This window comes from Chrysemys picta, chromosome 15 (genome assembly GCF_011386835.1).
Source record: "Chrysemys picta bellii isolate R12L10 chromosome 15, ASM1138683v2, whole genome shotgun sequence".
NCBI classification, from domain to species: Eukaryota; Metazoa; Chordata; order Testudines; family Emydidae; genus Chrysemys; species Chrysemys picta.
In genome coordinates this window covers 17,295,279-17,317,094 of record NC_088805.1, presented here as the reverse complement: position 1 = coordinate 17,317,094, position 21,816 = coordinate 17,295,279, and the positions used below count along the sequence as shown (strand labels likewise).

Here is a 21,816-nt window from a genome sequence, read left to right as displayed (position 1 = left end):
CTGGTATAAATTCTGTGCTTGGTCCTACCTCTGCATCCCAACACACCGCAAGGCCGTGGGATCAAATAAGAAAGAAGGTTACCTTGACTGACTCAGGAACCAGAAAACACTACATTTTGCACCCAATAGGGTGCAGTTGACTTTGAATCTCAGAAGGGGTGATACCTCCTTTGTAAAGCGTTTTGAGATCAACGGATGAAAAGCACTGCATAAGAGTTAAGTGTTATTATTAATGCATCTAGTCCAGCCCCCTGCCAGGCAGAATGCTTCTCTTCAGTACATTTATCAATGTTTCCTGCTGTGTAAGTTTAACTATGGCAAGCAATGGGTCTTCTCCCTTGGCCTCTGGATAATTATTCCACCAGCTAACAGAGCTATCTATGTAGGTACTTTTAAGCCTTGCCCATCACTGCAGTAGGGGAGTGCAACCTAATGTTTTCCCTCATACTTAGTCAGCCTACATTGTCCCATTTCATCCCATTATCCCTCTTTATTGTGCCGAATTCCTCTCTCCCCTCCCCCCCCTTCAAATTAAATCCTGGCCCCACTGAAGTCACTGGCAAAACTCCCATTGATTTCAGCTGGGTCAGGCTTTCCTCCCTGGTGTTACCCCATGGATAACTGGAGAGGACTGCTATGGTCCCTGCTATTTAGCCAAGCTGTACATATTTAGCTCAGTCTTTTCTTATCAGCCAATGCCTCTAACCTGTTTTGTTTCTCTTCTCTGAACTCCCTTCAGCCTGCAGTGAGGTTATTCTTTATAGAACACTATAAATGTGTCCAGAACTCACTATGCTATTCCAAGTGTCACCTAACCAGAGCTATGGCCTATTGCCTCCTTGTCCTGCTTTGCTTGATAAAAAGCGTCACATTGAGCACCCAGATATTCAATTGTGTCGGGTAGCAAGAAATTGCTTTTAGCTTGATCCTGCAAGGTGCTGGGCACTCTAGCCTCCATCCGGCAAATAAATTAAACATGTGCTTAACTTCCCTCATTCGGCCTCCTGGAGTCAGTGGGGACTACTTAGGCCTTTAATGTTAAACACATGCTTAGGTGCGTTGCTGGATCAGGCCTAGAGGGCTCAGCACTCCAACTTTGCACCATCAATCCCTTAGACTGAAATGTTTCGGGGGACAAGAGCTCTCTTTTTATTACATATGTACAGCTCCTAGCACAATGGGGCCTCGATCCCTGATTGAGGCATTTAGGCAATATTGTAATACACATTAATAATAAATACATAAAGCTGGCTAAAAACTGACGAATGTTTTTCATTGAACTCTTGCAATTTTGAAATAGTTTGACCAGCTGGTCAAAAAGCAGCAACATTTTCATCCGTTTTTCAAAAATTGGAAAGGTTTTGACCAGCTGCAATAATAAATGGATCTCAGCTACCAGAACAGCACAGAAGGGGAAAAGTGGCCTCTCAGACTAATATCTCCAAAGCCTTTTATTTGTGTAGAGTATCAGGGTGTCTTACAGAACACTAAAGAGAAGCAAGGGTAAAAAAAAAAAGAATTAAAGCAAGGGGAATGACCTCTCTCTCAAGCAGACATTATTATATCGGGATTATGGCACCACATGAGCTGTCAGTGGAATATAAATATCCTAGACACTGAATCTGCAAACTCTGATATGCGTGCTTAACATTACGCATGTGAGTAATCCCACTGAAGTCAATCAGATTACTCATGTGCTGAAAGTTACATATGTGCTTGAGTGCTTTGCTTGATCAGGGTCAGAGAGCTCAGCACCTTGCAGGACTGAGCCTTTCCCCTTCCTCCCCTTTCACTCAGCTCGGACAAGGGAAACAAATGAGTGTTGTATATTCTGGTTCTCATGCACTAGCACAATGCTGCAAACCCTGTCTGAGAACGTTCCCATCCATATAAACAGTTTTCATTTCAACCGAAGCCATGAAAACATTTATATGCTAATATTTTGTAAAACCATCTATTTTAAAACTCGGTTTTTGACCTAAACTACCTAACAATATCCCTTTAATATCCTGAATCTGTGTGTGCATACAAATAGAAAATAGGAGTAGAGGATTTTTTCTGTATGATTCATTACATGCCAAAGCAGTTTACAAAATATGGGCCCGATCCTGCAAACAAGACTGGGAGTAGCACTTTCCACTATGTGCAGACCTATTGATTTCAGTGCACTACGTCCAGTACTAATTGTTTGCAGGATTGGTCCCCAGAGAAACCAGTCCTGCAATTCTTATTCAGGCAAAACTCCCTTAGAGTCAATAATACTTTTCATAGATTCATAGTGTTTAAGGCCAGAAGGGACCATTAGATCATCTAGTCTGACCTCCTGTATAACACAGACCATTACATTTCACCATTATTCCTGTATTGAGCCCAATAACTTGTGTTTGGCTGAAGCTTATTTTCCAGAAAGCTATCCAATCTTGATCTGAAGACAATCCACCTCTTCCTTAGATCGTTTTTTCCAACGATTAATCACCCTCCCTGTTAAAAAATGTCTGCCCTATTTCCAGTTTGAATTTGCGTGTCTTCAGCTTCCAGCCATCAGTTCTTGTCAACCCTTTCTTCACTAGATTAAAGAGCCCTTTAGTATTTGATATTTTCTCCCCAGGAAGGTCCTTAGACACTGTACTCAAGTCACCTCTGAGGTTTCCTTTTGACAAGCTAACCGGATTGAGCTCTTTAAGTCTCTCACTGGTAAACAGACATTTCCTCCAGCCCCTGAATCGTTTTCATCGCTCTTTTCTGCACCCTCTCCGATTTTTCACCATCCTTTATAAAACATGGACACCAGAACTATATGCAATACCATAGGCGCCGACTCCGTGGGTGCTCCGGGGCTGGAGCACCCACGGGGAAAATTTAGTGGGTGCTTTGCATCCACCGGCAGCCAAGCTCACCGTCCCGCCCCCCCCCCACCTCACCTCCGCCTCCTCCCCTGAGCGTGCCATGTCTCCACTCCTCCTTCCCTCCCTCCCTCCCAGCGCTTTCCGCCGTCAAACAGCTGTAGCAAGCTCTGGGAGGGAGGGGGTAGGAGCGGGAATGTGGGACGCTCAGGGGAGGAGGTGGGACTGGGGCGGGGATTTGGGGAAGGAGTCGAATAGGGGCAGAGACTTTGGGGAAGGGGTTGGAATGGGGGCGGGAGAGGGCAGGGCAGGGGGCAGAGGGGGTTCGAGCACCCACCGGAGCCCGAAGAAGTCGGCGCCTACATGCAGTATCCTATCAGTGTCACCAATGCCACATACAGAGGTAAAATCACCGCCTACTGCTACTCGTTACTCCCCTATTAATACATCCTAGGATCACATTAGCTCTTTTTGCCACATCACTCTGGGAGCTCATTTCAATTCCTTGTTCACTATGACCCCTATCTCCTTTTCCAAGTCTCTGCTTTCCAGGATACAGTCCCCTAGTCTGTAGCCACGGCCTGCGGTTCCATGTTCCTGGAGGTACACATTTTGCATTTGGCTTAATTAAAACACCTTTTGTTTGAATGAGCTCAGATTATCAAATTGTCCATATCGCTCTGTCTAACTGCCTTGTAAGGACAGAATAAGGTCCTCAAGAATGGCTCTAAACAGATAGTCAAGTGCTGAATGCCTTCACCTCCTGGGAGAAGGGTGACAAACAACCATCAAAATAAATGCAAACTCACAAGACTCTGTAAATCTAAAACCAAAAACATCCCCAAGTTTTGCCCATCTCTAATAATACCCTATTTATTCCTAGCCTAGCATTTAGTCCTCGTATGAGCACGTACACTTCTGCAGGAGAGAGATGAACCATCCCACGTAGTTTCTCTTTAATACCTAATTAAAAAATCCAGACACGTCAGAGTTACTCAGGGTGAAATTCTGGCCCCACTAAAGTCAATGGCAAAACTCCCCTGGACTTCACTGGGGCTAGTATTTCACCCTCAGACTCCAGGATTTGGATTGATTTTTCTTTGAGAGCTCCACAGCGATTATACCATTTTCCATCAACGCAATATCCATCAACATCAGCAACAGCAGCCGTGTTTGGTACAGCAGTGAATTCTCAGTGGAAGCCCATTGGAACTTAGCAGTGTTGGATCAGTGTTATTACTGCATTTTTTATAGGCATAACATTCCCTCATTAGATGTGTTGAGAACTAGAGCCCCTTTGCAAAGCATTAATGTCTCACAGCCATCATTAATAAACTGTTACCGCTGAGGTGCAGGCTTGCCACAAAACATTATTATCAATGATTCCCATGCAGCTTTGCCCGTCTACAGTATTTGGCACAGATAGTAAGTACAGTAAATGGGAGTTTTCCAATGAACCATCGTCAGTCCTGGGCTCTATCTAGAGTGACTACTGGAAGCCAGAAGTGTTTAAGCAAAGCTAGATAAAATCTGCAGGGCCCAGTATTGTTTCTTTCTGGCTTCCTGCAAGTAAACAGACGTGTTTACAAGGGGCTGTACATTAGCATCAATCATAAGGCCATTTTGTTTACAGTAGAGGAATTTCCTGCAGGCTCTTGCTCTCCTGGTTTCTTTCTTTTTGTATTTACTCTTGTTCAAATGCAATTTAAAGAAAGCCACAGGTTGTCCAGATTGAATGCAAAATGCTACACACTGAAATCTGAAACGGGCTATCATTCATGCCCATGTTTATCTGGGCTTTTTTCTTTGTTAATTAACACATATTTTACCTTTAAAAAAATACAGAAACCGCTGTCCTACCCTAGCGGATTCCTCTGCAATTCACAATGAGAAACTTCAAAAAAAAAAATTCTATGCAATTGATGTCAACAGCAGGTCTATAGAATATCACAAGAGAGAAAGGGAGAAGGAAGATGAGGGAAGTCAGCGGAGCTTCTGATAAGGACTTAGGGTCTGATCCAAACACCACTGAAAGCCACACGTTGATTTCAGCGGGGTTTAGATCTGATGCTACTGCAGGGCAGAAAACAGGAAGGCATTCTGCCTCAAGTCAGGACTGTCCTAGCCGCTTAGATCCTAGCCTTAACAGACCAAAACTCCCTCTGACTTCAATGGGAATTTGGTTTGATCAGGATCACTGAACGTGGCTGTAGCATATAGGAATTGGGTGTTGTCCCTTTAAGTAGCTTTGGAGCCCTCTCATGGGCTGCCCTGTCTTCTATCACAGGGTACGTCTACAGTTCGAGCTGCAAGGTGTAATTCCCAGCTTGAGGAGGAGACATCACTGCACTAGCTAAACATAGAGCACAGCCACGGCAACTTGAGCGGAGGACGTGCCTAGCATCTCAGCTGGCACTTGGGCAGCTAGCCCCTCTTGCCACAAGTACCACTGCAGCTACTCTTCTATGGTTGGCGCATGAGCTCGAGCCGAGCTCGCCCGGGTATATCTCCCCGAGCAGGGCATGACGCCGCTGGTGCCACTATGCACTTGATGAACTATTCCCGGCTGCGACGGCAATAGATAAATCTTGAACGAAAATCAAAGAGGCAACCAGCAAAAAGATCATGCCCTCGGGGGCACTTCTCACCCAGCAGAATGCAAACGGTTTGAACCTTCACCCATAGCAACCAATCCTGCCAAAGAGGCAAGCAATGTGCAAGGGTTTTTATTGACTAAGCTGTTTGCCGTCAGCACTGACGGGTCGTGTGACTGATCATGTTGGCTTGAGGCTTCCTGCTGGTTTATTACCCCTGGGTTGAGTGTAAATGCGTACAAGAGCTCAGCCAGGTGCAGCTACAGGAGACAGGCAGTTATTTGCCAGCACAGCGGAGAAGGGAGTGATGGTAGATCCTCTCAAAAGGCTGGTTAGTAGGTGTAATGGGGCGTGCTGAGTCGGGGCCGACTCAGCACCCAGGCACTCCAATCCCCACCTGTATACTTCAACTGGGAGCTGATTGAAAGGCAGACAGTTGGCTGAGGGTGCCAGTTAACTGAGGAGGATACAGGCGAGGGGCCAGTTAGGTGAAAGTTACCCCACACGCGCATACACACAGCCACTGGCGCTACAGAAGCAGACAGGAAAGACGTGGTAGGGAGAAGAGTAGGGAGCTTGAAAGAAGGTAGAAGTAGCTGTTGCTAATTCTGTGCCTTGGCCCAGACGCAAGTAAGGGAAACTGGTTAGTGACTGTAAATCGCACGTAACTAACTCCCCAGGCTGTGGCCTGCTGAAGGGATAAAATAAAGCATGAGGGTGGCTAAGAACACCTGGAGTTGTGGTGGTCCGTTACCAAGGCTGGAAAAGACCTGAGGAGGGTCATGAGGATAGAGTTGTGATGGGGTATGCAGGCCCCGTGCAATGTGTGGAGAGGAGAAGGCCAGGGTCTAGGTACTCAACGGTATTTAGGTGCCAAACTGCCCTTGACGATCTGGGCCCAGAAAGCTCTGCATGAAGAGGGGAGGCACCATCTGTGTCGGCCCTCACTGCAGGGGGCTCAGCCAGGAGGAAGTGGAGCAGGGGCCAGCTGGGCATGGGTGCTTAGAAGGAAGGAGGAAACAAGAGTGAGGTTGGGGAGTTCTCATGGGGCCACTCTCCATGCTGATGACAATGCAGAAGCTCCAGTTCACCTCAGAATCTGGCCCAGCATGCCTCGCTTGTCAACATCCACTGTACAAATGCCAGCTAGTCAATACACGTCTATGGCCCAGTCAGGGCTGGGCTGGAAGAGATGAGGATTCGCACGTGGAACATCTTTACTCATCTCCACTGATGTTTAACTCCATAAATGTACGAATCCCCAAGCCCATTCAGAACGTTACATCTACCCAGAGGCAGCGCATCCTCATCTCCCTTCCGCTGCCTCTATGCTCTTCCAGTTCAGCACCATCTGCTGGGTCTGGATTCAGCAACGCAAGCAGGCCAACCAGCTTCCAGTTCCATCTTGCTGTATCTCCACTGAGCAGTTTCCCCCTCTAGGCAAGGGAGGAAAAGGCTGGGCCTTGGCAACGGAGAAGGAACAAAACTTCCTGATTCTGTGAACCAGTTTACAAAGAGACATCCTGCTGCACATCCGTGTGTTACAGGTGCATACAGCCATGAGCCATGTCTGTTAGCACCACCTTCAACTGGCACATCCTGCTACATGGATACTTGGCGCTCTAGGGAAAATGTAAGATGTTAGCGAGTCCTGAGCTGTCTCCTGGCAGGTTCCCAGCCCCTGTTCCTGCATTCAGCACTAGCTGGCCTGCTCCCCTAGGATAGAGTCTTTACATCCCCAGATCCCTGTGGATTTTCCTCGCCCATGCTGTGTCCTTTTCCCCATAAGGACCAAGGGTCCCCCATTGCTTCAGGCTGTCAGAAGACTGCCAGGTTCACACACACATTGCCAAATATTAACCCAGGATAACAGGCTGGCACTGGCAGGCTAGTGAGGGCCAGCCGGGCTGAAACATATTAACACCCTGGCTGCTTCACCGTGCAAACCAATATTGTTTATTGAGCGGCTATATGCTCAATGGGTAGGGCACTAGACAGACTCAGGAGACGTGCATTGGATTCTAGGCTCTGCCACTGACCTGCCATGTGACTTTAGGCAAGTCATTTCACCTCTCCTGCCCCTTGTCTACGTAAGCTGTTTGAGGCAGCATGGTCCAGTGGTTAAGGTGCCTCCCAGGTTCAATTCTCAGCACTGTCACCGACTTCCAGTGTGATGTTGGACAAGTCACCTAATCTCTCTGAGCCTCCGTCCCATCTTTGTTAATGGGAACAACACTCCTGCCTGTTGGCCTTGTCTAGGGGGCCAGAAACTGGAGCCACTGCTCAGAGCCAGAGTCAGGAACCAGAGCCAAGGGTCAGAGCTGGAAGCAGGAACAGGGCTGGCGCAGGACAGGAGCAAGAGCAATCAGGGCTGTGGGCTGAAGCACTGATCAGGCAGTGACGTGCTGCTGAGCTTAAAAGCAGACCTGGTGGCTCCCCTCAGCCAATCAGACAGGCTGGTCAATCCAGTGGTCCTACCGCAACTCTGAGCTCATTAATTTGACTGGAGGCTGGGCTGGCTAGGCCAGAGGCTCAGTGCTTGCTCCTGACAGCAGGAGGAAGGGAGGTGACCATTTACCCATCACTCAGCAACCCCGAATCCAAGCTTGTAAAATACACTCAACAGAATAAACATCAGGGTTGGCTGGTGTATTCAGCGTAATACCACGACTGAAGGGAATGCACCTAAGGAAAAGCTAACCACATTCTCGATCAGCTGAATAATGCAACGCCCGTTATGACAGGAGACACGCAGCCAATGCCTATCGCTCCACTCAGTCAATGTCAGTATCACCAACGCCTTCTTGGAATACCATAATGAAGAGCACTAATTTGATTCTTAATATTGCCTTGCCTCAGGACCCATTGCTTTTGGTCCCGGGACATACTGAAACGATCAATGACCTTTATCACCCAATCCCTGCAAAAAATTTCTCTTAAGGGCTTCAAAGACTAGCTGTGTAAAGAGCGCGTTGGGATGTGGCTCTGACGCCTAGGCAGGGAGGTGGGTTCAGCACCCGAGCACCAGCCTGCGTCACACCTTCAAAGAGCTGTCTACACCGCTGTTTTTGAGAGCGCTGGCCTGAGTCTGTCACCCCAGGCTGGGAGTCTCTCTGCCACAGGCTGTGTAGACATATCCTTAAAGAACCTTCCTCAGGGCTTGATCTTCCTCTCAGTAAAGGCAAATGGCAAATCTCCCATTAGGGACAGGCTCAGAGAGATCCCTAAGTAGCTAGCTAGTGCCTTGCAAGGTGACAGGTGCTTTAGAAATGCCATCGGTTAGACAGCTGGATTACATCAGCTGGAGGAAGAATGGAGCTCTTTGAGGCAGGGGCTGTCGTTTTGTTCTGTGTTTGTACAGCACCTCACACAATGGCTCCTAGCCCAAGTCTAGGGCTGCTAGGCAAAACAATACAAATAACAACCCACCATTCTGAAGGGCTGTCATTAACAAGGACACACCAATAGCCCAATGTTCAGTCATTGTCTCACGTGGCTCGTATTGGCCATGCATTGACTGGCACTCCCATCCTCTGTGGGGTTTCAAGAGGTTAATTTGTTGTGTTTTTTCATTGGAAGAGTGTTTTCGTGGTCATTTGCAAATTATAGCCTTGAGAAAAAGGCAGCGACATTTCACAGTTTCTGGGATGCTTTTCACCACTAACACTCAGCCACTTCTGGGGTGGAATGTGGCAGCTCTTTAACAATGCATAGAAACGTTTACACAACAGTTTAGGACAGGAAGTGAAGGATACCTTGTAATTTTGAATGGACCTGGAGACGGCTTGTAAAATCTCTACCAGAACTAGCTCAGAACTAACAATTGAGGCAGAAGTAACGTGTTTTAAAACAGAACTTTGCTGTGGCCACAGTGAGGACTTTTACATTATCGCCATCTAATCCTTGTGTTACAGAAGCACCTAGAAGCCACGAAGGGTTGGCATGGAAGCAGAGGCACAGAAATTTGAAGGGACTTGCCCAGGGTCACACACCAGGTCAGCAGCAGAGTTGGGTACATACCACCGGAAGTACAGTGATATGGCCAGACTGTGTCTTTAAGGACGGACACAGCTTCCTGGAGCTGCTCAGCTTGCACAGCGAATGCAGCCACTACGCCACCCCGTGGGTACGTACAGCCCGCATTGCCCTGTGCGGCTGGCCAGTGCCATGGGGAACAAGGGCATGCACCCAGGAGCGAGGCAGATGGCTGTACTCAGACGAGAGGAGAGACTGCAATTGTGCCTGTCCCTATAGGAAGACACAAAGACACACGGATATGGAGGAATGGCTCCTTGTGCCTTCCCGCCTTAGCACACTCCGGGGAGGGCAGGCACAATCTTTTTTCCCCCTTGGAGAGCTTGGGTTACTTGCTTTGTGAGAAAAGACCCTGTCCTTGGCCAGGAAGATAAATGAGTTACAACTGGGGGAGTTATTCACGTTTAATGCACAGTAGGAAGCAATTGGATAGCAAGAAGATACCGGACATCTTCATTCTGGTCTTCTCTTCATAAGAAAGCCCCCATAGCAATGTAAAAAGGCTTGAATCCCAGGTGCTTTGGTCTCCCTGCACATCAGCATCGTTTGCTGGGAATATTTATTTAGTAAACGCTCAGTACCAAGGTTCCTTTATTCCATGTATATTAACACTCAAACCTGACATCCCCTTTGCGATGGCAGTGCTGCCACTGGGGCAGCTTAGGCAGATATTAAAGACCCAGCAGAGAGCCCAGCTATGATGATATTACAAGGGCTTCGGTCCATTCGGATTGCTAGGCAGTATTGCAAATAAGTAAGAACAACATTTTAAATCCTCTTTCCCCCTTTATGATTCTAAGCATGTTATAACATGCTTCCTAGTCCCGCACAGCTGGGTGGGTTTATATCATGTGCTTTAGAACCACATGAAACATCCTAAGAGCTTCTACGTTAGGACCTGGTTCAGCAAAGCATTTAAATACACGGTTACACCCCACACTGAATACAATGTACAAGCTAAGCACACACTCACGTGCAGTGCTGAATAGGAGTGGACAGCTACAAAGACAAGGCTTTGGGTCAGGCCCTGATTGCCACTTATCAAACTCCTATTCCCTCTGCCAAGGCCCAGGGCTGATCCAGGACACTTGGGACCCAGATCCATTAGCTCGGTCCTGACTGCCAGGACTCCGCGGGCGGGGAGGGAAGAGGAATGCTCCACTAATGCCCTGTCCACCAGACCACAGGAGCAGGATGTTGTAGATTGGAAGATGAGGCACACATTTTTCAAAAGCAGCCTCTGATTTTGCGTCTCTCTCTTTTTGGGTGCCGAGTTCGGGACAGCTCAGACCTGACTTTCAGAGGAGCTGAGCCACCTGCATCTCCCATTGACTTCACTGTCATAGAAGGTGAGTGGAAAAAGCAAGATGAGAACCAGGATCTCCTACTGCCTAGTTCTCTGCTCTAGCCACTAGGCAATACCTCCCTTCTTTCTCTGATACACTAATGCAGCAAAAATGTCAACGCCAGGTTCATACAGGATATTCTGTTCATTTATAAAAGGAACTTTCATTTAAGAACTCAGCCAATCTCCCTTTATCCTCCTAAAGGAACTCATTTTACAGGTCCCTCCATCCTGATCCCCAACAGCCATTGTAGGGCTTTTTTAAAAATACACTGAGAAGCATCTTGCAGCTGCCAGGCTCCATTAGGGAATCAGTTTGTGTCACCCCAGGTGCTCCTTGGGAGACAATGAGATCCAAACAGGCTATCCCTGAAATTTACACCAAACCTACTCGCTTTATCTAAATTACTGAGTTTATTTTAGACGCTCCTGAGAGCCTAATTAACTACATGTCAGCACCCGGCACTGGCAGGAAAGCCTTAACTCCTTGGAACACAGACACCAGTTCCTTCTATAGCTCACGGCACCCTTCCTGTTTCATTGACTTGTCAATTGTCGTTACATCAACTCAGGGCAACCTGATGTTATTGACTCTCGACATGCAGGCAGTGGTGAAAGAGCCTGTGTGGCTCCCTTTTCGGTTGGTGGCTCTTAGAGGTGACAGCTGCTTTTAGATAATTTTCAATTGCTAAAGAAGATATGACAGCAGCAGGCCTTTGAGTCTCTTAGGGAGGATGTCCAATTAGCTTGCTTTAAGGAGTCCCACAAGTATTGCAGAGAGAGCTGCTCCTTGGCCGCGCAGTGGGCCAGCGACAGCACAAGCATGCAGGCAATCGGTGTTCATGCCCCATTCCCTTCTCCTCAGGCAGGCAGAGGCTGTGGAAGTGCAAGACCAGCCCCACGCCAGGGGTTTGCGCACCCGTGAAGCTACATCCAGCAGGACACGGATGCAAAGAGCAAGCATCTAGGAACCTGCTGAGTTTCCCCTTGGAGCAAGGAGAAGAAATGCCTCATACAAGGGACTGCAGAGGTAAATGAGCAGAATTAGTCTATATCCCATAGACTCCAAACTCTTGCATCCCACCACCTCTCTCTCTCACACACACACACACACACACACACACACACACACACACACACACACACACACAGAACACCTCAAAGCTGTTCCTGGTTTTTGGTCACCCTCCCGGTGTGCTCCAGACTCTGGAGTCTTTGCTATTCTTTCTACACCAATTGTCCTGGTAACATGTACTTTGCTTGATCGCTGTGCGGCTGGTCCCATATGGAGGACATCTGGATTGTGATCACCATCAGGAAGTGCCTGGCTCGCTGAAGGAGGAGTTATACCATCACACAAGAAGGTCACTCACACTCTGTGCTGTCAGGCACCTACTGCTTTTGAGAGCCACTCACAAAACTCCCCTGGAGTGGTCAGAGCCATCTTCTCCCTGGAATTTCTGATCTGCATCTGCCTTGGGAAGTTAAGAGACTAAGTCTGGAATTCCAACCAAAGTCTTTCTCACATGGTGGCACACTTCAGTTCCCTCTGTGCCCAGGTGGAATATCATGCACAGAGCATCTGCCATAATTAATTCTCAAGAGTGCAAACAACACATGAAAGGGCCCCTCCCTCCCCCCCCAATGCAAAGCAAAGGCCTTCTGGAGTTTAAGCTTTCAACTGTTCCCAGGGGAGATTTTTAGTGCAAAGCAATGTGCCAGCCAAAACCAACCCAATTGTACTTGGTTTTGATCTTTACCAGGAATTACTAGCTCCCCTCTGGGAGAAAATCCACCAAGTGAATTTTGTTTCCAGTCAGCTCTGACTTACTCCACCCCACTAGGACATCCAGAACATTTCATACAACGGCCGTTTAAAGCACAGCGATCTGTGATCTTTCTTTGAAAAGAAAGAATTCCAGTTGAATGATACCCAGAGATGGGCCAAACCAGAACACAGATTCTAGCACCCCCAAACTTCAGAGAGATATAAAATCAGAACAAGGACCCATATTTTGCAAATGGCCCCCATAGGATTATGATAAAAAATTAGTAAATTAACCTACCAATACCTAAATAGCTATACATCATCTTACAATAGAATGCTCTAATAACCAGCCATAGAAGCCAGGTACAGAGGCTTTTCCAGCACATATTGGATTTTGATGCCTTTAGGCACCATCATTTTGGCTTGACACACAACCCATTTCTCAGTCCGTCTTGTCCCAACAAACGCCACAATTTAAAAGAGAATGTCATGGAACATTGCAATGGGAGTAACGGTTCTGGAAAGCAGCTGGTATTACACATAGCTCATTCAGTATCTGTTAAGACAGGGACATACTGGCCGCCACTTCCCGCAGTTCCCATTGGCCTGGAGCAGCGAACCACAGCCAGTGGGAGCCGCGATCGGCCGGATCTGCGGACGCGGCAGGTAAACAAACCAGCCCGGACCGCCAGGGGCTTTCCCTACACAAGCGGCATCCCAAGTTTGGGAAACACTGTGCTAAGGGATCCTTTGTGATCTACTGGTGCAAGCACACCCCAAACCTGTGTGTTTTAACTCAGCAAACAGCACAGATATTCTGCTGTCGTTTAGGGGGAGGTGTGAAGATGCCTCTGGGATCAGATCTCAGATATCCTGGGGACACACAGATGTATTCAGGTTTGCAGTCCAGGTCACAGCGACCCTGGATCAAAACCCTGTTTAGAATCCCATCTGATGGCATAGAATGGGAAAGGGATGTTACCAAAATCCTCTGGCAAGCGATTAGGTGGGAGCTCTGTCTTTAGAAGTCTCAGGCCTTGGCACAAGGATTCCTATGAGGCCTTGCATCAGAGATGCCCCGTGATTATCAGACACAAGCTGTGGATAATTAGAAGAACTGCCTGATTCAGGATTCAAGTAAGATGAACCTGACAATGTCTCTCCACATTCTTGATGGGGGTAACAAGATGCAGTGACCTCAGAAGACACATTTTCATGAATGTCCTGGGGTCAGTTGCACCTTCATACTTTGTTGCACATCTATTGTGTGTGCAGAGTGCATGTGCAACTGTAATCATTTTGGCAGGGCAAACATCTGCGCTTGCTAAATTTGTGGGCATGGTTTAGCAGCTTAATCAAAAATTACTCCCTAGAAACTGCAGCTGTTTACAATCCAGCAAGCACCATTTACTAGAACATATTACCTCCCAATCACTCACCTTGATTGAAGGGTCCCCAAGGGTTTTCACTAGAAAGTCCTTTTTTCCTGGGATTAATATCTCCACCACTTCAGTTCCCATTAGGCGGAAGCTTGGCCCACAGGCTGCCACTAATCAAAGACACAACAATCATTTACAATCATCTCAGGATGTTTCACATTTAGAAATCTGCCTCAAACGGCACCAACTTCTGGGATGAACAGTCCTCTCCTACCTCCAGTCTATACCCCACCAATGTCTTCAATCATTAATTATTTTTATTAATAAATATACACGTAAGTTAATGCCCAGCAGCTCCAGTGAAATCTGGTTCTCCATCATGCTACGTGCTGTACAAACACAGCTAACAAGACAGCCCTTGCCCCAGAGAGCTTTGGCAAATACAAGTTAACCTGTGAAATGGACTTAAGTGCATTCAGGGCCCAATCCAAGTTCCATTTCGATCAATGGAAAGACTCCCCGTTGATTTCAGTGGGAGCTTGATCAGGCCCCTTGCATTTTGCAAATAACAATTGGTTTGCAACAGTCCAATCATAATGTAGATTAGCAATGATTTACCTACCTTTATTTTCCTAAATACCGTTGCTCAGCGACTGGCTTGAAAAGTACCCTGCACACTGTCTGGCCTGAGCCAGCAAAGATGTCCCTGCGGATTTTGATTCACGAGTTAAACCTACAAAGATTCAACCACACTGCTGTCTCCTGCTGCATCTGTTCGCGATGTACGAACAACTGCGGCAAGTCAGTATTTATATTCTGACATATTTATGCATTTCATACTTCTGCAGTAAGCGATTAGGCAAAGCAGTCCTAATGCTGGAAAGAGCTCACCAGTTGAACCGTGCTTGTGTGGGATGATCAGCTGCTGGCATGAATCTGCTTGGATTTTGTTACCTGCTGCAATATAGACATCAATATGAAGGGATTACACTGTAAGAACATGAGCGGGGTTCAGCTTTCTCTAAGTGACCCAAGCACATGCCCAGCGTGTTTGGATGAGCAGATCAAATAAAAGATCCATTAGACGGCAAAGCAGTCCAGGCCCACGTTCCTGGAGGCTGAAATCAAGGACACATTTTCAAGCTCGGAGTAGGTTAGAGAAACCTGATGCCATCTGCAATGGCCCTCAGCCTGAGCGTACCAACTGGACTAAACATTTTCATTAGATGTCAGCCTTAAGTACAGTTTTGTGGAATGCTGGGTTTTCTGCAGTAACTCATCAGCAAAATGCTTACCAGAGGCTCATAAACAGCGATTGAAGCTTCATGGAATATATGCTGCTTCTGCAGTAGATCCTGTAGTTGCCTCTCCTCTCAAAAACACTAATGGTTTTAGCTTCTTAAAGAGTTGATCTGCTCCTGCTGCTTGTCCCTTGCCTGAGGCAAAGTAACCCTGTGTTTCATTTTGGCTTTTTACATCCTGATAAGTATTTGAGGCCTGACTCAAAGCACGCTGAAATCAGTGGGAGTCCTTTGGCCACAGTTGTCCTCGGAACAGGCCCTTTGACAACGACAAACTCCAGTGACAAAAGCAAGGCATTAGGTGGCTTCAAACAGGGATAAAAGCAGCAAAACCAGATGAACTCTTGAGAAACTAAGATCCCGTCTGAGGGCAAGTGGGCAGAACATGAACACCTTGTGCTTTGACAGGCCTTTCTATCCAAGGAGTTCCAAAGTACTTTCAAAACCTGCATGACCTAAGCCTCACAATGTCCCAGGCATAGGCATCGACTCTGTGGGTGCTCTGGGGGGGGTGCTCAGCACCCGCAGGGCTGGATTAATTTTATGTGAGCCCTGGCACCCAAACCGTGGCCCCGCCCACCACTGCACCCCGCTCAGCCTCTTCCCTCCCTCCTGCCCGTGCTCCACCCTGAGGCTCCACCCCTGCTCCTTCTCTTCCCCCTGAGGTCCCGCCCACCACTTGCACAGGGGTGGAGGGGTGGAGAGGAGCACCCACCAGCAAAAATAAAAGTCAGCGCCTGTGGTCCCAGGGAAACAGGAAAGTATCTTTCATCTCATTTTACAGCTGGCGTGTAGCAGTTCAGGGCCTGTTCCTGCTCCCTCAGAGTTCAATGGGAGTTTTGTTATAGAGTCTGATCACAGCAGGGTAGCAAGAAGGTCTTTCAGGAAGTCTTTGGCAGAGCAAGAATAGAAGCCAATTCCCAGCTCACGCCTTAACCTCCAGACTGTTCTCCCTCCAAAAGAAAGGCAGAAAATAGACCCCAACAGCAGATTTCAAAAACAACCCAGACAAAACAGCTTGCAAAGATTCCCATCAGGCACTACTCAAAATAATATTTCCTGCGTATACGCATTATTGCCAACTCCAAGCATCCAACATCACACGTCAGGCCCCAAAAGCATGAGATTGGCTTAAAAATAATATTTGGGGTGGTTTTTAATTTGCCTTTGGGTTGTGAAGCCCCTAGAGGGTCTTGGTTTTCCAGCTTTTCTCTGCAACCATGAGGGTCAGAAATTTCTTTTTTAAATGACAGCTGGCATTCTCACCTCTTTACATACATGATTATAGGAGTTGGGGCATTAAGAAAAACACCAACTGTTGCGAAACGTGGCATCACCACCATGTTTCGTATCCTAAGCACTTTGCAAACCTTAGCCAATCATAGAAATGTCGTGCTGGAAGGGACCTTGAGAGCTCATGTAGTCCATGCCCCTATGCTGATGCAGGATTAAGAACCATCCCTGACAGCTGTTTGTCTAACCTGCTCTTAAAAACCTCTAATGACAGGGATTCCACCACCTGCCTAGGTAACTTGTTCTGGTGCTTAACCGCCCCAGAGTCAGAAAGTTTTTCTAATACCTAACCTGAAGCTCTGTTACTGCAACCTAAGCCAGTTACTTATTGTCCTACCCTCAGTGGACATGGAGAACAGTAGATCACCGTCCTCTTTATAACAACCCTTTACATATTTGAAGACTTATGTCCCCCCCTCAGCCTTCTCTTCTCCACTCTAAACAGGCCCAACCTTTCCTCCAAACACTTCAATAAGGCAAGCAAGAATACACTTTACTTTATAGACAAGGAAAGAGATTAAGGCCCCTGCAATGAGCTCTGTCCAGGGGGAACTCTGTGCATGCAGAGTCATTGCAGGATCAGGGCCTCAGTGAGATGGTTCAAGGTCACAAAGGGAGTCATGGCTGGAATTAGAAGGAATTCCTGGTCCTGTACTCAGATCACCCGTCTCTCGTTAAAGCGACTGGCCCAAACAATGGACCTGTCCACCAGAACTATCTGTTTGCAAAGTCCATGTAATTTTGTTCACGTGTGTTTATTTTTTTGCTGCCCGACTCTTGTGAGCAACCCTACACTAACAAAGCAGGGTGTGATAGAGATCAAACCAAAACAACATAGAAAGAAACGAGATTTCAGTTACAAACGTCCCGTTTTTAACCCCTCCCCACCCCAAAAAAAAAGGTTTTTCAAAAGATGAAGATTCCGTTGGCCACATCCTTTAAAGTGAAATAAACGTCTTTGTAAGTCCCGGGGGTACGGGAGCAGAAGATGGCAGCTCCGATTTCCACACCTGCTGCCCCCTACAGAAAAGTTTAACAAGAATGTTTATCTGGAGAAAGAAAAATGAAAAGCTAATGGATAAGCAGACACGCACTGGGGATTGAGAGAGATCCTGGCATGTCTCATTAAACCTGGAGATCCTTTTTTCCTTTCAGTGCTAAATCCCACTGCTGGAGCTCTCCCCGGTGTCTTTCTGGGGCTTGGCAGTGTTTGGATTGCTTTGAAATGTAAGGTTCCCCCTTTTGTTTGTTTTCCAAATGGTTAGAGAGCTTTCCCAAAACACAAGCTCCTGCTCTTTGTTTCCTTCTGCTTCATTAGCTGTGTCTCTAATTAGCAACAGGCTCCCTTGGGCTTCCCTGAAAGCAAAGCCACTCCATGTCAGCAGAAAGCCATCCAGGGACTTGTCAGAGCTCAGAAAGGATGCCAGCTGGTCACGGCGCTCCAAGCACTTGTGGTGCTAACACTGCCAGGAAGATAGGGGGATCTATTTATCCACCTGATTCCCTCTAGTCCAGCCAAACAGGCTCCATCCTTATTTTAGAGAGAGGCTCAAGTTGGACTAGAACCCAGGAGTCCTGCTCCAATCACTAGACGACATCTCTGCCCAGTATTCTGCTGTAATGGCCCAAAACACAACAGGCCAAATTCCCCTCCGTTAGTTACATTAGCGTGACCCTACTCATGCCAATGGGTAACCGAGAGGGACACGTGGCCCTTCAGCTCGCCGGAGCATTGCTGGAGCACTAGGGGCTGCTGCTGGAGGAGGTTGTTGTTGCGGCTTCTTTCAGTCAGTCTTGCAGCAGCTTTTCCTAGGAGCGAGCTGCGAGCTCAGCAGCTGGGGGCTCTCACTGAGGCAGAAAGCCCTTGAACATGCCATGCTGGTGTCAGGCACCACTGTGTGAGAAAGGGGAAGGGCACAGACTGAGCCCAGGGGGGCACTAAGGTTGTTTTCCTCCTTCGCACCCTCCCACCAGCTTCCATCATCAGGTCCCTAAAGAGAGGGAGTTTATTTAATTCCCTGCGGAGGCCAGATCCTGTTGCTGCCACAATGACTGATGGGCAAGCCCAGGACAGACAGGAGGATGCTCTCTGTCTCCCTGTCTCTTTATCCTGGCCCCCAGGGTCCCTCCGTCTCCAGTTTCTCCCACTGAGCCCGCAGCCAGGGCACATGCTAGCACAGAGCTCTCATCCAGGCAACGCAGGGCCCCTCGCTGTTATTACATTAGCGGCGCCATTAACAGCAAACGTGGCTTACACTCAGCGGTGCGAGGCAGGGCGCACAGCTCCCTGAGCAGGGATGTAGCGCCAAGAAAACCCTTACAGACAGACAGACAAACTTAAGGGCCCACAGCACTACCCAAAACTGGAGACACTAGCAGTAGCATGTGGGGTGGGATTTGTAAGAGCCCAGTTATTTATCAGTCTTCTCATGAAAGCCGCCATCCTTCCTACATGGGAGATGGACCTGGCCATCCCCAAGCTTTATGGCACAGGCCCATCTCAGACATGCTCCTCCTCTCTCATCTCTAAGGCCCAGATTGAAATCAATGGGAATTAGGCCCCTAAATATGTTTATGGCTCTGGGCCTGGAACCGATGTTGCTTAGCTCCCAGCTATTGGCCCATTTAAAGCCCCCATTCTAATTATAATCCTTCCCCCCATTTCCCAGCCCCACTCCTCATCCTTTTCCTCTGCTGGAATTTCTGATTCCAGCCAAAAACAGGAGTGTCCAATAGCACAGGTAAGGCCTCTGCTTGTGGTGTTTCCACCTTGACCAGATGCAGGAAGCAATGGCAATGCCAGGAGAAAGCCTGAGATGTCTGCCCAAGCGAGTCACTTCCAGCAGCTCTGCTAACATGCAGGTAAGCACCCAAATTGAACCATAACTTCAAACCCTTCCACCCACCTCGACTAAGACAGGAAGCATTATTGCTGCCCAGGGGCCAGGGCCAACTCCCTGCACCACACACTCTCAGCTCAGCCTCCATCACCTTTCAGCCATAGCGTTCTCCCCACCCTCACTGGCTCCTGTGTGCTAGTCTCATGCTTTTGCCACTGCTATCCTCTCCAGCAGCCGGGCTCCCTCTGCCTCCAGCTACTGGCCCTGCTGCAGCTAGGAACCAGATGCACAAAAGCTGATGGCATCAGCCTACATGCCCCCGCCCCCACTACCCTAGCATTGGTAACAGGACTCCATTGGGGGCACCACACCTCTGACTCACGCATGAATCCCAAGTGGGACTGGATGCAGGGGACAGTGGCTATCAGACCCAGAGTGCCCCACGTCCAAAAGCTTTCCCTGCTCTGGGGAGCAGTGTAGACCATAGGGCAGGCATATTGCCCCTCCCTCCCCTAAAAACTAGAGATGGACCTGACCCTCAAGTTCCAAAGTGTTCAAACCATTAGAGAGGGAGTGGCCTCGTATCAAATTTGGATCTAGAATCTGGACTCTGAATCCCTCAAAAGTGAAGGGTGTTTGGATGCCAGGTATAGTTTCAGGCTCATTTCTCCGAAAGGATTTTAAAGGAAAATTAACAATACAGTTTAGTGAGCACATCTGGCCAACGAGCCAAACACCTAGAGATCACATGACTGAAGCCAAACCAGCCACCTCTGTAAATTTACACCTTCCAATAAAGAATCTTATTAAACTGTCCTAACATGTGGGCATGTGTGTAAGAGAAGGTGAGTGCGTGTAACGGACATGAATGTACATAGCTCTCTGCCTCAATGTAAGGAATGCAAAACCATGTGAATAGGGAAACCAATGAAAACGTTCCTCATTGAAAATGTTGTTATCTGAAGCTGACAATGTTCACGCTGTTCTATTTAGAACCTCCTTGGTGCCTATGGTCTGAAAAACCTGGAGGAAGATGGTACCAGGCAGGGAATCCACTCAGACGAGAAGATAAGGCGAGTCCTGATAAAGATCCTCATCTCCATTATGGGGGCATAAAGATTCCAACATCCACTGTAAGATGGGGCTGTCCATGGAATTCTGGAGCTCTCCTCAGAAAAACCATCGGGCACATAGTGGCTTGGAATTTGCCCTTCTTGAATCCTAGTTTCTGCAAACCACTCAACAGCCAAATTCTTGCCTTCAGTCCCTTGCAGTGAATTGGCCTAGTGGCGTGTTCAGTTGTGAAAACCGTACAGAATTGGGGCACCTACAAGAGCATTCTAACTGCATTCCCTTGGGGATTCCTCTCAGCTCCCCAAGTTAAAGTGGTAACCACACTCCAAGGTTTTGCAACTGTAATGAGATCAAGATAACCTTTTGGCATTTAAAATGATGGAGGTCAAATCAGAGTGCCCTTTGGCCTTTCCCTATGACCTTGAGTCAAAGTGTGTTTCCACAGAAGGTAAAGATCATTTGGCTTGATCCTGATGTAGGGGAAGGCTCAGAGCTTTAAGGTACGTCTGCTAACACATTAGGGCTGTTCCAGGGCTGGTGCTACCATTAAGGCGAACTAGGCGGTTGCCTGGGGCACCAAGATTTGAGGACGCCAAAAAGCGGTGCCCCCCAATTTTTTTTTTTACAGCATTCCTCCCCGAGCGCACGGTCGCCGCTCCACTTCTCCCGCCTCCCAGGCTTGCAGCACCAATCAGCTGTTTGGTGCTGCAAGCCTGGGAGGAGAATTAGAGCCGGGGCGGCGTGCTCAGGGAGGAGGTGGAGCAGAGGTGAGCTGGAGTGCGGAAGTGCCGTATGGCTCCCTGGGCCGGGGGGGTGGGGAGCTGCCACAGGGGTGCCTCAGGGCGGGGGGGGGGAGCTGCTGCAGGGCTCCCCACCCCAGCTCACCTCTGCTATGCCCCCTCCCCGAGCATGCCGTCGCTGCTCCACTTCTCCTGCCTCCCAGGCTTGAGGCGCCAATCAGCTGTTTGGCGCCACAAGCCTGGGAGGGTAGGAGAATAAGAACGGGGGCGGCATGCTCGGGAAGGAGCCGGAGCAGAGGTGAGCTGGGGTGGGGAGCTGCCGCACAGCTCCCTGGGGGAGGGAAGCTGCCACGGGGGGGGGGGGAGGGGCGCCGCCTCAGGGCAGGGGGAGGGAGCTGCCTCAGGGCTGTGGGGGGCGCAAGGTGGAAGTTTCGCCTAGGGCACGAAACTTCCTTGCACCAGCCCTGGGCTGTTCTATGATAGGGGTTCAAAAGACAATCGTCTTTGACAGCTCCACATCTTTAGAGAGATATTTCTGTCCCAGGAGATATCCCCTAGTATGGCAGAGACCCACTTTAACATCATTTAAATAATTTAGGAACCC

General features: G+C 48.3%; 1 long non-coding RNA gene across 8 annotated transcripts in view; it reads right to left on the bottom strand.

Annotated features, from left to right (window-relative positions):
- Positions 1-21,816, bottom strand: part of LOC122172285 (uncharacterized) — a 143,435-nt gene that overhangs the window by 99,159 nt on the left and 22,460 nt on the right. For 6 of the 8 annotated variants that reach the window (XR_010592791.1, XR_010592790.1, XR_010592786.1 and 3 more), the window contains one exon: positions 14,025-14,134. This is a non-coding gene — a long non-coding RNA (uncharacterized LOC122172285). Of the gene's footprint in view, positions 1-14,024; positions 14,135-14,586; positions 21,108-21,816 lie in introns of those variants that run through there. The other 2 variants (XR_010592787.1, XR_010592792.1) reach the window with 1 other exon arrangement.